The 16,266-nt window shown below is 41.4% G+C and overlaps 1 protein-coding gene across 5 annotated transcripts in view; it reads left to right on the top strand.

The window, feature by feature from the left end:
* The first annotated feature begins 2,941 nt into the window (after positions 1 to 2,941).
* Positions 2,942 to 16,266, top strand: part of TAB3 (TGF-beta activated kinase 1 (MAP3K7) binding protein 3) — a 97,709-nt gene continuing 84,384 nt past the window's right edge. For all 5 annotated transcript variants that reach the window (XR_013825581.1, XM_079909582.1, XM_079909581.1 and 2 more), the window contains exon 1: positions 2,942 to 3,211. The gene's annotated coding sequence lies outside the window, so the exon portion shown is untranslated. The remainder of the gene's footprint in view (positions 3,212 to 16,266) is intronic.

Genomic DNA, 16,266 nt, shown 5'->3' on the forward strand with positions numbered 1-16,266 from the left:
GGGAAGGCGAGGCCAAGTGAGGGGACTTCTGAGCTGAGGGAGGAGTGTCTTCAAGATGTATCACTCTCCAGCTGCTTGGTTACTGAACTGCAGCTACCTATAGGTCCAATCTAGAGAGAGAATATTAGGGAGAGCCAACCACGTATCTTTGGAGTTTGGAGAGCTGTGTTGATATAGACACTGCTGCCTGCTTCTTGCCAGAGGAATTCTGAAGGCAGGAAGCTTGCCGAGCAGCAGGGACAGGGTAGCATGTCTGTTGTTCAACATGGCCACGATTTGTGAGTTTTCCACAGATCAAGTGACTTTTGCAGAAAGCAAAAAAGCTTGAGCCTCTTGCTTGTGCTCTGCCGATGGATGAGGAGATACCAGAAGTAAGAAGTTCTGGGTATTCTACAAACGGCAGGAAGTGAGAAGAAGTTAGAAAAGCTTGATTCATATCAAACAACTGTGCCATGAGGAACGTGCTGAAGAATCATACTCACCCCATGAGAGAGGCAGCATTTGAATGCCTATCACATAGAAAGAACTGACAGCCTAGAGAGGACTTACAGCAGCATCAAAAAGTAAAAGAGACGAGGGGCTGAGGAGAGAGAGGCCCGATAGAAGAAAGAGCATCATTTGTGTCCTAGGATGTGCTATCAGATCTTCCCAGTGGGAGCCTAAGAAGAACGCCCAAATGAAACTGGGAGAGAGAGAGAGAGCTGACTTTAGACACCTGTCATATCCAGAGAGGACAAAGCTATCTCATGATTGTACCTGTAAAGCCATAATTTGCCCACCTCCATTCCCACCCTCTTATTCCCTAGAGGAGAAGAAACTGTGGTTAGCAAAACAGGGGGGGAGAAATAGAAGCCTAAGGAACAGAAAGATAAGGGTTATACCTGCTTCTTTGACTTCAAGCTCCTCACTGGGGGCAGGACCCAATTGGGAGAGGGAAGAAATAATTTTAAGTCAAGATCTGAGTTTTGATTATTTTCTGGGGCTGCTGGTTGTCCTCCCAACCTTTTTTCTAAAGTCAGAGAATTTTTAGCTGGGGACAAGACCGCTTAGAATGAGACCCCATTTCCCAGTCTACCCTGCGGGTAGATACAGTAATATGATTAAGTGATGTTAACAACCCACGGATAGTGCCCTTAAAGAAAATGGGTAGGCCTTCCTTTTCCTAATGACTGGAATGTCATGTGGTGCTGAGCCATTCTGGACCAAATATACTAGGATGGCAATCTAGGGATGGTGGGGCAAGAAGACAGAAGGAGACTAACTGCTCACTTTGTGGCTAGAGCTGCTGTTCCACTTTTGCCATGTAATAAGCAAAAGTCTCAGCGCCATACTACAATACACATTTATTGCTCACTCATGGTTTTGTGAGTTGGCTGGGGCAGCTCTGTTTGGTGTGAAACCCTGAACTTGAAGCAGGTTTTCTACAAATGTTTTAACACACTAGTTCCCACTATGCGTGGGTGTGTGACAGGAGCGAATGGCTCCCTTTCTGACCACATCCAGCTTCTAAAATGAGTGGTTCTCAACACTGGAGCTGCTCTGCTTCAGAATGTGGGCCCGGTTCAGCTCTGCTTTATGTGTCTCATCCTCATTCCCAGGCTGCAGGGAGACTGGAAGCTCTCAGGACAGTGGCAGTTCCTTCCCATAGCAGCAGTTGGATGCAGTTTGCAGTTTTCCCCACACTTGCAGACACAGCATCTGGAGCCTCCCTCAGAGACACCAGCATCGGCAGATGCTGCTTCCTCCTCAGAGGTCTGAGTTTCAGCTCCACAAGGCCCCTGGTCTAAATATCTAAATTGTAATGACTGTAATAATCCCAACTGCTTTCCTTGGTTCCACTAGTTCTAGGCATAGTAGCTGCTTCCTTCAGTTGCTACCTCAACAATATATTAAGGGTTCTCTTCTTGCCTTTTTGGTTATATAATTATCAGTTCTTTATATTAACTTCTCTCCGTGAAAATACTGGAGGTGGTTTGTTTCCTGACATCACCCCGACTGATTCATTGGACTAAATCCCATGACTGTGAGACTCCCCTCAAGAATTTTCTCTTTGATAATTTCGTGACACCCCGCCTCCAATATCTGTCACTACTCTCTGTACTCATTTCTATCACAGAATTCACTGTACTGAACTGTCAGCATTGTTTTTTTCTCACCCATCTCCATCCTAGGCCAACAGATCCCTGAGGTCAGAGCACATCTGTTTCCTCAGTACCTGGCACATAGGAAACTCTGAAAAACAGAGGGTTTGAATGAATGAATAAATGAATGAGCGAGGAAAAATAAATCAGGAGCAGAAGCAGCTATTTTAGTATGAGATTTGGAAGGCTCATGTAGTGCCAAAATGAAAGAGAAAGTTAGGTGGTGATGTGAGAAACAGGAGGGCTATGGTTGCATACAGCAAGCGAACCGACAACAGGATGAAGGGGCAGCTGAGACTTTGCAAAGAATACTCGGTGACAGGAAGAGTAGGGAGAGGAAAGGGTTGGAGGACTCCCGGAGACGCCAAAGTGTGTAAGCTGTTCGTGCTCTGGAGGGATGACCAAGCCTTAAGGGACTTCTCTCACTTCGCCTCCGGGTCCCGCCCAATCCTTTCCCTGGTTTCGGTCCTGGTTGCTCCGCCCCCTCCTTCTCCGCCCCGCGCTTCCAGAGGAAACAGGTAAAACACGGAGAACTGGGTCCTATTTCAGGGGCTGCTCTGGGCATGCGTTCTCGTCCTTCCGCGCGCAGGCGCAATAACGTTCGCCTGGTGCCGCACGTTTCCGATATGGGGTAGCGTTTGCTGTGAAGTCAGCTTAGGTTACCCTCATTGACCGCCTTTCCTGTGGGTCCCCGCCCTCCCGTGGTTGTGGGGGAAACCTCGCGAGATCGCCATCGGCAGTCCCCCGGCGGCGCCATCTTTGTGCCTGGCGAGCGACGGCGCTCGATGCGAACCCTGAAGCCGGAGGTTCGCTTGCCAAGCTCTCGCCGAGACCGGATCCAGGAAACACGAGGCGGGTCTCGGTGGGAGGGACGCATTGAAGGAGGAGGGAGGAAAGGGGGCGGCGGCGGCGGCGGCTGCTCCTCCTCTCACCGGACCCGGGCCCCGCGCAGCGCGCACCCAAGGGGGGGTCGGGCGGAGAAGCGACGCCGGGGCCGGACCCCCGTGGGAGCTGGCGACTGGCGTGAGGGCAAGGCGGCGGCAGCGGCGGACGGGGAGCAGCGGCTGCGGGTGAGTGTCCGTGAGGAGGCCCGGCACCTGCCCGAGCCGGGACGTCGGGGGTGGCCCTGGGGTCGTCCCGGTGACCCCTCTCCCGGGCGCTGGGCGTGTGCCGGTCTGCGGGTGTCCCGAGGGCTCGTCTCGGCCTGGGGCTGCGGCGGACTCCGGGAAATGCGGGGTTGCCGGAGGTTTGCGCAGGGCCTGACGCGCCCGCGCCCTCCCGGGACGCCCCTGGAGGCCGAGGAGAGAGGGAGTGGCCGGGGGCCTGGGTTGGCCTTCGCCCCCCGAGCCGAGAGGGATGATGTCGTTCCTCGCCGGACCCTGGGCATTACAAGTAGTGAACCTCTGTGGACTGGTTTCAAGCCCCAGCAAAGCGCTTGGGAATGAAGACTAGCAGCACCAAGGTTGGGGTTGTCGAGGGTGTTGAGACCTGGGAATGGTTAGTAGTGATAGTAGTAATTGTTCTGAAAGAGGTTTGCAATGATTGTTGGCAGGTGTGGAGTAAGGAGAAGATACTGTTGACGTTCATTTAAAGATCACACAAGCAGTCCTCTGAGGTCCAACAACAGATTAGAGTTATTCCCAGGTGGAATTCTATAGTTTAGTGCTGTGTGCCGGCTTATTAAGGTGCCTAAAAGCAGAATTTGGGGGGATGGGATGGGGGACAAGGTGGGTTATAAAGTAAGCTGCATATAAAGTCAGAAGTTCATACCGTTGATGCAAAGCATTTATGTCCTTACTGAAACGTAATTTATTTAAATTGCTTAAGAAAACTTGTCACCTTTGGTCCAGACGGGGCTTATCAATTCCATGTTCATCAGCAACGTTTGTCAACCAGACAACAATTTTGGCGTGTGATGTATTTAGTTCTGGTGTGTAAAAGAACAAGAATGAATGGGAAAGAAGAACAATTTGACAAACTTAGCTTCTTTTCCACACTTTAGTGAAGGTAAATATTACATATGTGATTTTAATCTTAATATTTGACCGAACGTAATAATCTGTGTTCTGTCACTCTGAATTTTCTCCCACATGTTTCTTTGACACACTGTCAACACACTGTACAGTTTGTGTTGGAGCAAAGGGAGCTAACATTGAGTATTCAGGCACTGGGCTTGGTGGGTTACGTATGTTTGCATTTAATCCTCATAGCTACCCTGTGCTAAAGATGTTATCTTTGTTGTACAGATAAACACTAACCTCCAGTATTCTTCAGTAACTTTTCTGAGTAGGTCATATAGCTGGTAAATTGTGGAGCTAGAACCCAAACTCATGTGTGTCTGATTGTAGAATATGTGATTTTTCTACTATACTCTGCATAAGTGTATGTGCTGATTAATACATATTTTATGAAAATGGAAATTTTTGTTACAAAGAAACCTTTCAATTCTGTTGGTAATCTTGAAAGCGTTCAGTGTCCTTGGCTGAAGATAATCTCATTTTTTTTTCTTTGCAGATTTTTCCATTTTCTAGCCAGAGGTTAACATTTTAGCAGAAGTCTGCTGATTAGTGAGGATTCCTAGTAGTCGGTAGTGACCTATCTGAAATTCAGATGTTTTCAGTATCTTTGCCTTCAGTTTCAGCATGCCCAGGATACTTCAAAGATCAGATATCTTGTTTATTCTGGTCCTGAGTAGCTTTTCAAATTATATTACTAAAATAAAATATGAACTGTTTATAAGGATTTGAATTTGCTTTATCATAACTTGGAGGTTTACGCACACCTACCCACCCACCCACCTTCTCCAGCAAGTGAAGTACTTGATAGCAGATGTTTTTCTTCTCTTTAATTTAGTACAGAGGTTTTGGACCCAGTTTGTGGTTTGCAGAAAATACAGCAGCTGTTCTGGGATCCAGCATAATCTTTTATGGGGCTAGGGAGTGAAAGACCTGAGACGTTGGTGGAACAGTAGAAACATCTTCCCAGTGCATGGTCATTGGTCACTTTTGTCCCCCACTGGTCTCTGCTCTTGCATCTTTGACTTGATGCTGAACTTGCCTACCTGGCCATTATCTCTGCTCAAGAGAGAGTTCAACTGGAAGAGTAGCTGCTGAAAGCTGAAATTAAAAAAAAAAAAAGAATGCTAAGTGCTGGCACTCATCCTCTACCAGGTCATTTGGTTAGGTTTACCAGTCGAATTAATTATCCCTGGCTGGAAGTTCTAGAAACATGGGCATAAGAGGCTGGAAGAAAAAACAGTCCTGTGCTCCTCAGGACGCATCTGCTTATGTTTTATGGAGTTTAGAGCTTTGCTTGAAATGTAATATCTTGAAATCCTCACGGGCGATGTTTGGTAATGAAAGAGCAAGTTTTTCATAATAGTTATACTCCCAAGAAAGGGTTAAATATATTCCTTACTTGTGAAGGTAATTACCGTATTTGGGCTACTGAGGTGAAAAAGTCAACAAATGATAATGTAACTGAGTGCTCACCAAGTAAATAAAAAAGCCTTTCTGAAATGATTTATATTGCCACTATATAAAGAAAAGACACCAGGAGATTGTCTCATATGTATTTAGAAGTTTATTTTCATACCTTCCTTATAATAAGCCTCAGTTTATTATCATGACCACAAATGTTCATTTGTCTAAAAGTGAAATGGTCCTATGAAATTTCTGAAACTGTCAAAATGAATTAATCCTAAATATTTAAGAACATTTATTATAGTTTAATTTATTGGCAGTTCTATTAATTTATTTGTCTGACCCTCTAACATCCCACTTCTCTCCTGCTTCAAATTTCTCTCCTTCCTCTGCTTCCTCTCTTTCTGGTGCTGTTCCTGCTGGTATCTGGAGCTTTCCATTAGTTCTCAATTGACACTGAAGTCTTCGGCAGAATCAATGATGACGAGGAGGGCAAGGAAACTTCTCTGAGTCCACTCCCCTTCTCCAAACCCTTGTGCTCTAGGAGGTCAAGAGGGACCCAGACAGGAGCCCTTTACCCACTCCATTCTCTCTTGCAAAGGAGAATGAGAGTAGCCAGAGAGAGGGAGGCAGTGTCAAGACCCTTGCCACGGCTTCTTTTCCTTCTCTCTCTGAAGCATTAAGGAGGAAAGTTTGTAAAAGCCCATCTGCTGCAGGAGTAGCCACTGTTCCCTCATTGTCTTCTGCAGCCCACCCCGACCCTCACACACTTTTTCCTTGCTCCTTTTAGCTGCCATCCCACCATTCATCCTTTATTCCCAAGTAGGTCGTGCCTTCCTCATCCCAGGATCTCCTTCCACTACAGCTCTACCTTTTTGTCCTTCTAACTCTGAAGCCTGATGCACTGTCGACTGCCCTCTTTCATGCCTTTCCTCCTCCTTGGCCTTGATCATGGAAGCCTAGGCCTGTGGTCCTAGGGGAGCTGACTCCCAGTTAGAGGAGGGAAGGATTCTTTTTTACTTCCAAGGCTTATTGGGGCAGGGATATTCTTTTATTCTAAGTTGACTGTTAAATGGGTTTTCCCATAGAAACATTGCCCATGCAGGTTCGGTATTTTATTATACCTGTAACCTTATGGATGTTTAAGCTTTAGTGGACTAGCTTGGAAATCTGGCACCTTAGATCTTTGTTTCCTGGGAAGGCAAGTTCTGAGGTTCAAGTAGGTGATTTAAAAAAACAGCTTGTGCTCCAGAAGTTGTTAGGGGTTGCATGCTTTTTGTTAATTACTCATGGGCTGGTAGGGAGCACAGGTTAAGCTATCCAAAATTATCTGTTATGTGGATCAGGTGGCTCTTCTGGGAGATAAACGGTTGGTCTTTTTAGATGGTCAGTGGAGAATTTCTGAATTTAGGCACATGTTTTGAAATACAATTGAAGTTCAGTCTATCCCAGGTTAATGTTTGTGGTGAATGTTTGTCCTTAGAGCAGATGTTACAGTGTTGTGGAAAAAACAGAATTTTTCTTTGTCATAAAAGGAATATCTTGTTCCCGCTATTTCTTGCTGCTGTTCTCAAACTTTTCAAGGGTATTGGAACTCCTACAGTTATTCTACCCAAGTTTACTTAGTGGTAAACATGGACAGTGTTTTATTTTAATCAAAAGATTTTAAAGTAAAGTTTTATTAGTTTGTTGTTGAAGTTGCATGCTGTTACCACCGTTTGTATGGTTCAAACAATTGAGGGATTTCAAAGTGATAAAAGCAAAGCAAAATACATTTAGAATTTGTTATCCATAAATGTGTTCAGTCTTAGCTTGGTTGAAGGACATATTTCTAATAAAAGGCGAGATGGGACCATTTTTTTTGGTCTCCAAACCAATCTTGTTTAAAAATGAATTTGAGTTAAGTACTGTTTATTTTAAGAGTTTACTAGATTATTTAATTACACACAGATTGCAGTGGTTAAAAATAAAATCTCTAGGGGTAAAATGCTCAAATGTTCAGATCTTACTTTTGACACTAACTAGCTCTGTGATCTTGGGCAAGTTGCTTAATCTCTGACCTGTTTCCTCATTTTTGAAGTTGGGATAGTGTAATGTCTACCTCACAGGATTTTCATGAGGATTAAATGAGATGTACAGAGGATGTACAGTATGTAGAACATGCCTAGCAATGGTAAATGCTCAAAAAGAGTTAGTTTTTCTTGCTATTATTACTACTTTGTCATCATCATTATTACTGCTGCTATTACTACTTTAGCTACCTTCTGACATAACACCCATTCTGTTCTGGGTGTGTGTGTGTGTGTGTGTGTGTAAGATATATTTATTTGTTAATAATTTTTAAATGCAAAGCTTAGGGGGGGCCAGGGAGAGCAGTATATTCATTGCTGGATACATCCAAAATTGGCCATAGTGCAGGAAATTCATAAAATATTAAACTAATTTTTTTCAGTAACACCATTCCTATTATGTTAGGTATAAGGAACTGTGCCACTTTGACGTTATGAGCAAAACTGGATTATTTTAGTAATCACAGTCTTTATTGAAATTTGTTTAACTATAAGGCCAGAGCCTGTGTAGACAGAGCCTTAATTTCTAAATGGTTAAGACTTTCTTTTAGGAAGTCAGCACCATTTTCCCACAGAAATAATGTCACATATGGCCTTTAGATTCCCAGGCCAGCCCAGCATATCTGAATTTGAAGACTGATAGTACTATAAAAGCTAACTTCTATGTATAACAGTGTCTCAACAAGAATCTGCACTGAGTGCATCAGGTACTTAAAGATTATGAACACAATCTTGAAGATGGCGTGGTGGGGTCACATTCCTTCACGATTCCAGCAAGCACTCCCAAGCCTTGGGCAGAGGGCTTTCTTCTGGTGGAGGCTAAGGACAGGGTAAGTAGTGGGACCTGGTCTCTAGAAGGCAGGAGCTTTTTCCTGGCTTGGCTCCTCAAGAAGCTGTGTAGTGTAGTGGTTGCCAGTGTAGTGGTTGCCCTCGGTCTCTGTTCCATCACTTACAGAACTTCTCATGTGTAAAATGTAGATATAAGTACTGCCTATTTTACAAGGTTCTTGGGAGGATTAAATGTGTTAATATATATAAAGCAGTTAAAACAGTAGCTGGCCCATTGGTGAGTGCATGAGAAATGTTATATATATATTATTAACCTTTACTGTTTTAGGACTGCCAGAATACCCCTCTCTACTTGGCTGTCCACTGCCCATATCTGTTGTACTTAATATTTATTTATTTATTTGTTTGTTTATTTGGCTGCGCCGGGTCTTAGTTGCAGCATGTGGGACCTTTAGTTGCGGCATGTGGGATCTAGTTCCACGACCAGGGATCGAACCCGGATCCCCTGAATTGGGAGTGCAGACTCTTAGCCACTGGACCAATAAAGGGAAGTCCCTCTTTTTTTTTTTTTTTTTTTGTAGTATGCGGGCCTCTCACTGCTGTGGCCTCTCCCGCTATGGAGCACAGGCTCCGGACGCGCAGCCTCAGCGGCCATGGCTCACGGGCCCAGCCGCTCCACCGCACGTGGGATCCTCCCCGACCGGGGCACGAACCCACGTCCCCTGCACCGGCAGGCAGACTCTCAACCACTGCGCCACCAGAGAAGCCCGGAAGTCCCTTTTTTGTACTTAAATAGGATTATTCTCCTCCCTTTCCACTGAGAAATAGTTTCATACCTTTTCATTTTCATCCCTGCCTAAAGTAAGCATCTTTTTGTGTGTGTGTGTTTTTGGCTTTTCTGGGGTTTATTTTATGTAGTAATATTGGAGAAATAGGTGGCATTTAAAGAGTCCCTTCTGGGAACCTCTCCTCATCCCCTTTTTAGGCTTTGTAGGGATGTGGAGACAACATTGCTTGAAGATACTGACTGTGGACATGTGATTGGGTCAGAATTGAGATGCAAACTTTTGACTTTTGGTAGTTCTCACTGAGTTATTTTTTAAAAAAAATAGGCAAAAATAGTACAGAATTCCATATGCCTTTCATCCAGGTATACACAGTGATGGTACGTTTGTCAAAACTACGACACTAACATTGGTATATTATTATTAGCTAAACTGATTTTATTTGATTTCACTAGTTTTCCCACTAATGTCCTTTTCTGTTTTAGGATCCATTCGAGGGTACCATGTTGCATTTAGTTGTTAGGTCATTTTTAATCTTTAGTGAATAAGTTTCTGTGGCCATAAAACCATTTTGTGATGTAAGCTTTCTGCAGATCCTCAAAAGGCCAGGTGTTTCCCCTGGGGTTGGCAACTTCAGGGAGTCATCTTGGCACTGAACTTTATAGTTTGAAATAAGAGGAGTCCTGTGATAGAGGAAAGAATGCTATGGTGTTAGGGTGAGATTGAAGCATTTTTATAATTGAAAAATATGTTGGACTAAATGGGTTTTATGTACTGTTCACTTTTGGTGGATTTAGCTTCAGAGTGACAAGACATTCTTTTTAAAATGTTAAAGATATATAAAAAGCATGCTTCATATTGGATGTAGAAGCTAACTGGAATGAATTGCAGAAAGTACTTATAATTTTGATTGAGAAATTAATATTAAGTTGGGACAATAATTTGTTACTAATTTAGCACATTTATTTATATGTGTTGGCTTCAGTTTGTGGTCGTGATTGATTTTATTTTGTCTTTTTCAGGGTACCGTATGCTATAGGTGCCATTGTCATTCTAAATTGTGACATATGCCTTAAGATTGATGTCACAGTCATCACTTAGTGTAAACAGCAAGTTATCTGTTAGGTTGCACATCATGAGCTTTACTTTAGAAAGTCTTATCTTTTCTGCCCCAGAAATAGGTTTTGGCTATTAGTCATGGATGGCAAAGAAATTAATTTTGAGTTGGTAAAATTTGGATGAAAATGTTTCAGTTGAATATGGTATGTGTTGAGGGACACTGTCAGTAAACAAGTACTCTTGGTGGGTGGAAATCCCCTAGTACTTAGAGAAAATTGGCAGAGGGGAGAACTTAATTAAATAGTTTCAGTTGTTTCTACTTATCAAGAGCTGCTTATGACATTGAACAAATCACCCAACTTCAAAGGACAAGGGTTTCTTCGTTTGTATATAAAATTAGGAGATTTGACTAGATGTGTGAATCTATTCATTTCTAAGATTTGAAACCCTTTTATTTAATAGAAACCTACTGTATAGCACAGGGAACTATATTCAGTATCCTGTGATAAACCATAATGGAAAAGAATGTGGGAAAAAAAGAAAAAAAAAGAATGTGTATATATATATATATATATATATATATCACTGAATCACTTTGCTGTACTGCAGAAATTAACACAACATTGTAAATCAACTGTACTTGAATAAAATAAATTAAAAAAAAAACCTATAAGGTCAATTTGCTTATCTTGGATCTTTATGAATCAGCATTAGTCACTAATCTAGGTATAAATCAGTTTATCTTTCAGCGTTCAAATAGTTTCAAACCATTGTTACTGTAAGTTTGAGAGTCTCTAGTTGGTTTGACAGCTCTATCAATATTTTTTGGTAATTAGCATGTTGTCTAATACCTGCTTTTTTAGTTTTTGTTAAGTTATTTAATTTCTGTGCTTTGACCTGAAGTAGTGGACTTCAAACTTTTTTGCTCTCATATCCCCTAACCAATTTTGAAAAATAGGTACTCTTTCACACTTAAAAAATTATTAAAATTTAATATATTTACAGAAAGTACACATCAAAAAATTATTAAAATTTAATATATGTACAGAAAGTACACATCAGTAGTGAACAGTTTAGTGAATTTTCACAAACTGAGCACACTTGTGTACCAGCAGCCAGATCAAGAAAGTGAACATGACCAGCCACTTTCAGAAGCCCCTTTTGTTTGCCCTTTTGGTCACTTGCCGCCCTATCATCCCCCCACCGTTTCCATGACTTTTTTTCCTTAATTTAATTTTATTTATTATTTTATTTTTGGCTGCATTGGGTCTGCGTTGCTGCACGAGGGCTTTCTCTAGTTGCGGCGAGTGGGGGCTACTCTGTTGTGGTGCGCGGGCTTCTCATTGCAGTAGCTTCTCTTGTTGCAGAGCACGGGCTCTAGGCGCGCGGGCTTCAGTAGTTGTGGCATGCGGGCTCTAGAGCGCAGGCTCAGTAGTTGTGGCACACGGACTTAGTTGCTCTGCGGCATGTGGGATCTTCCCGGACCAGGGATTGAACCCGTGTCCCCTGCATTGGCAGGTGGATTCTTAACCACTGCGCCACCAGGGGAGCCCTTCCCTGACTTTTAACATCAAAGATTAGGTTTGCCTACTTTTGTATTTTATATAAATGGAATCCTACTGTACTCTCTTTTGCAGCATTATGAATGTGAGATTTATCTGTATTGTATATAGTTGTTAACTATTCCTTCTCATTACTGTATATTTCATTATGTGAATATATCATTCTGTTGTTGATGGGTATGTAGGTAGGTCTCAGTTTTTGGAGAATGTCTTTGTTGACCTTGGAGTGGGCAAAGATTTCTTAAACAGGACTTTTTCAATGATACATATTTGTTTTAGAGTTGTGACTAGAGAAAGAATGAGAAAACTGGCTTACTTTAATACAGGCAACTAAACAATTTTGAAAATATTAATATATAGTAAAAATCTTTTAGTCTGTAAATCTTAGGGAAAGTGTCAGATTTAAAACTAGATCTAGGTGACTGAGGTTTGTGCTTTTATAACTGTTTTGGGTGGTATTCCTTCAGAAATGTGTCATGTACTCCCTTGCCTATTTTGACTTGCTGATTTGTAGAAGTTCTTTACTGTATGCTAGAAATGAACCCTCACTCACTGCAGGGGCATGCTTTTTCATTTTTAATGTGTCTTCTGATAAACCAAAGTTTTAAATTTTAATGTAGTCTGATTTATCAGTGTTTTATGTTTAAACTAGACACCAGGTTCGGTTTAAAATATCCTTTCCTATCCCAAGGTCTTGAAGATGTTCTCTGTCATCTTCCAGAAACTTTATTGTTTTAGCCTTCTTATATAGGTCTAACATCTACCTGAAAGTAATTTTTGTGCATCGTGTGAGGAAGAGGACAATATTCCTTTTTTCCACATGGATAGCTAATTGGCCCAGCACACTGTCTTTTCCCTACTGTTGTCAAGAATCAGATATTCCTGTGTCTCTGGTTGTGTTACTTGGCTGTCCTGTTCCATTGGTCCTTGCACTGATACCACACTGTCTTCTTTACTGTAGGTTTGTCGTAAGTCTTGATGTTCAGTAGAACAAGCTCTTCCACCCAATTGTCCTTTGAGAGCATCTTGGCTATTCTTGGCCCTTTGCACATTTATGTGAATTTTAGTATCATATTGGAACTTCCCACACATCACACATACACACACTGACACAATATACCGAGGGATTTTGACTGAATTTGCATGGAATCTATAGAGCAATTTAGGAAGAATTGACATCTTTATCATGTTGCTTTCTAATTCATGAACATGATATACCACTCCATTTATTTAGGTCCTCTTTAATTTTTCTCAGTAATGTTTATAATTTTCTCCAAAAGTCATTCACAACTTTTGAAAGTTTTATTCCTAGATCTTGATACTTTTTGATATTGTAAGTTTTTATAGATTTCATTTGTTTATAAAAATACAATTGACTTTTGTATATCAAGCTTGTATCTATCAGTTGTGCTAAACGTTTATTACTTTTAGGAATTTATCTTTTGGAATCTTGTTTTTTCCTTTCAAACTGTGACACTTTTGTTTCTTAGTGTTCTGACTAGTACTTATATTATAAGATAAACTAAGTGAATAGAAGTGGTAGTAGAGGGCAGTATTTTCTAGTTCCCTTTCTCAAGGGGAAAACTTTCAACATTTCTACTCTAAATATGATACTTGGTGTAATTTTTTACCTGTAACTCTATTGAAGTTTCATTCTGTTTGTGGTTTGGTAAGAGCTCATATCATGAGTGATACTCGATTTTATCAAATGCTTTTCCTATTGTTAATATATTATTTTACTTCTCGAATCAAATTATATCGATAGATTTCCTAATGCCAAATCAACTTTGCATTCCAGGAATAAACCCAATTTGGTCATTATCACATTTTCCTCTTACTTAACATAGGAACTTTGTACCTTTGTTCTTGAGTCAGATTGGCCTCTAATTTTGTTTTATTGTCCAGTTTTGGCGGACTTGTAAAAAGAGTTAAGGAAGGTACCTGTTATTTCTTTTAAAAAATTTATTTTTTCTATTTATTTAAACTAAAACAAAACAAGTTCACCCATTTCTTCCACTCCCACCTCTTGCAATCACAAATCTGTTTTCTGTATCTATGAGCTTTTTTTTTCTTTTTAAGATTCTGCAAATAATAGAGACTATATGATGTTGCATATAATAGAGACCATATGATATTTTCTTCCTCTGACTTTTTTCACTTAGCATAACGCCCTTGAAGAGCCCTTGAGGTCCATCCATGTTGTCACAAATGGCAAGGTTTCATTCTTTTCTAAGGCTGAATAATACACCACAGTTTCCTTTATCCATTTATTCCTTGATGGACCCTTAGGTTGTTTCCATATTTTGGCTATTTTATAATTTATATAATGCTGCAGTGAACATGGGGGTGCATATAGCTTTCCAAATTAGTGTTCTTGTTTTCTTTAGATAAATACCCAAACATGGAATTGCCGGATTGTATGGTAGTTCTATTTTCGATGTTTTTGAGGAACCTCCATACTGTTTTCCATAGTGGCTGCACCAATTTACATTACCACCAACAGTACACAAGGGTTCCCTTTTCTCACATCCTTGCTAGCACTTGTTATTTCTTGTCTTTTTGATAATAGTCATTCTGAGAGGTGTGAGGTGGTATCTCATTGCGGTTTTGATATGCATTTCCCGGATAATTAGTGATGTTAAGCACCTTTTCATGTACCTTTTGGCCATCTATATGTCTTCTTTGGAAAAATGTCCATTCACATCTACCCATTTTTTTTTTTTTTTTTTTTTTTTTTTTTTGTGGTACGCGGGTCCCTCACTGTCGCGGCCTCTCCCGCCGCGGAGCACAGGCTCCGGACGCGCAGGCTCAGCGGGCCCACGGGCCCAGCCGCTCCGCGGCACGCGGGATCCTCCCAGACCAGGGCACGAACCCGTATCCCCCTCATCGGCAGGCGGACTCTCAACCACTGCGCCACCAGGGAAGCCCTACCCATTTTTTAATCAGATTGTTTCTTTTCCTGTGGAGTTGTGTGAGTTTTTTGTATATTTTGAATATTAGTCCGTTATCAGATGATTTGAAAATATTTTCTCCCATTCTGTAGGTTGCCTTTTCATTTCTTGATGTTTCCTTCACTGTGCAGAAGCGTTTTTGGTTTGATGTAATCTCACTTGTTTAGTTTTGCTTTTGTTGCCTTGGCTTTTGGTGTCAGATCCAAACAATGATCACCAAGACCTATGTCAGGGAGCTTACTGCCTGTGTTTTCTTCTAGGAGTTTTATGGTTTTGGGTCTTACAGTCATGTCTTTATTCTATTTTGAATTAATTTTTGGGTATAGTGTAACATAGTGGTCCGTTTTTTGTTTTGCATGTGGCTGTCCAATTTTCCCAACACCATTTATTGAAGAGACTCATTTTCCCATTGTATATTCTTGGCTCCTTTGTCATAAATTAGTTGATCCTATATGTGTGGGTTTATTTCTGGACTCTCTGTTCTGTACCATTGATCTATGTGTCTGTTTTTATGCCAATTCCATACAGTTTTTTTTAAAATTAAATTATGACTTTGATATTCATCCTATCCTCAACTCTGAGGTCCTTTTCAACGGTACCACCACTATGTATATCAGGACAGCTAAACTCAAAGCAGTCCCTGAAAAACAGCACAAAGACCCAAGTCCGAAACAGAGGTCACAGGGTGGGAGTGGAGGAGTGCCTAAGCCATTTTTCAGGACGTGTATTACTTTTTTTTTTTTAACATCTTTATTGGAGTATAACTGTTTTACAATGATGTGTTAGTTTCTGCTTTATAATAAAGTGAATCAACTATACATATATCCCCATATCTCCTCCCTCTTGCGTCTCCCTCCCTCCCACGCTCCCTATCCCACCCCTCTAGGTGGTCACAAAGCACCGAGCTGATCTCCCTGTGCTACGTGGCTGCTTCCCACTAGCTATCGTTTTACATTTGGTGGTATATGTAAGTCCATGCCACTCTCTCACTTCGTGCCAGATTACCCTACCCTCTCCCCATGTCCTCAAGTCCATTCTCTATGTCTGCATCTTTATTCCTGTCCTGCCCCTAGGTTCTTCAGAACCTTTTTTTTTTTTTTTAAACATTCCATATATATGTGTTAGCATACGGAATTTGTTTTTCTCTTTCTGACTTACTTCACTCTGTATGACAGACTCTAGGTCCATCCACCTCACCACAAATAACTCACTTTCGTTTCTTTTTATGGCTGAGTAATATTCTATTGTATATATGTGCCACATCTTCTTTATCCATTCGTCTGTGGATGGACACTTAGGTTGCTTCCATGCCCTGGCTATCGTAAATAGAGCCGCATTGAACATTTTGGTACATGACTCTTTTTGAATTATGGTTTTCTCAAGGTACATGCCCAGTAGTGGGATTGCTGGGTCGTACGGTAGTTCTATTTTTAGTTTTTTAAGGAACCTCCATACTATTCTCCATAGTGGCTGTATCAATTTACATTC

The sequence above is a fragment of the Stenella coeruleoalba genome, assembly GCF_951394435.1.
Source record: "Stenella coeruleoalba genome assembly, chromosome: X".
In the NCBI taxonomy this organism is placed as follows: domain Eukaryota; kingdom Metazoa; phylum Chordata; class Mammalia; order Artiodactyla; family Delphinidae; genus Stenella; species Stenella coeruleoalba.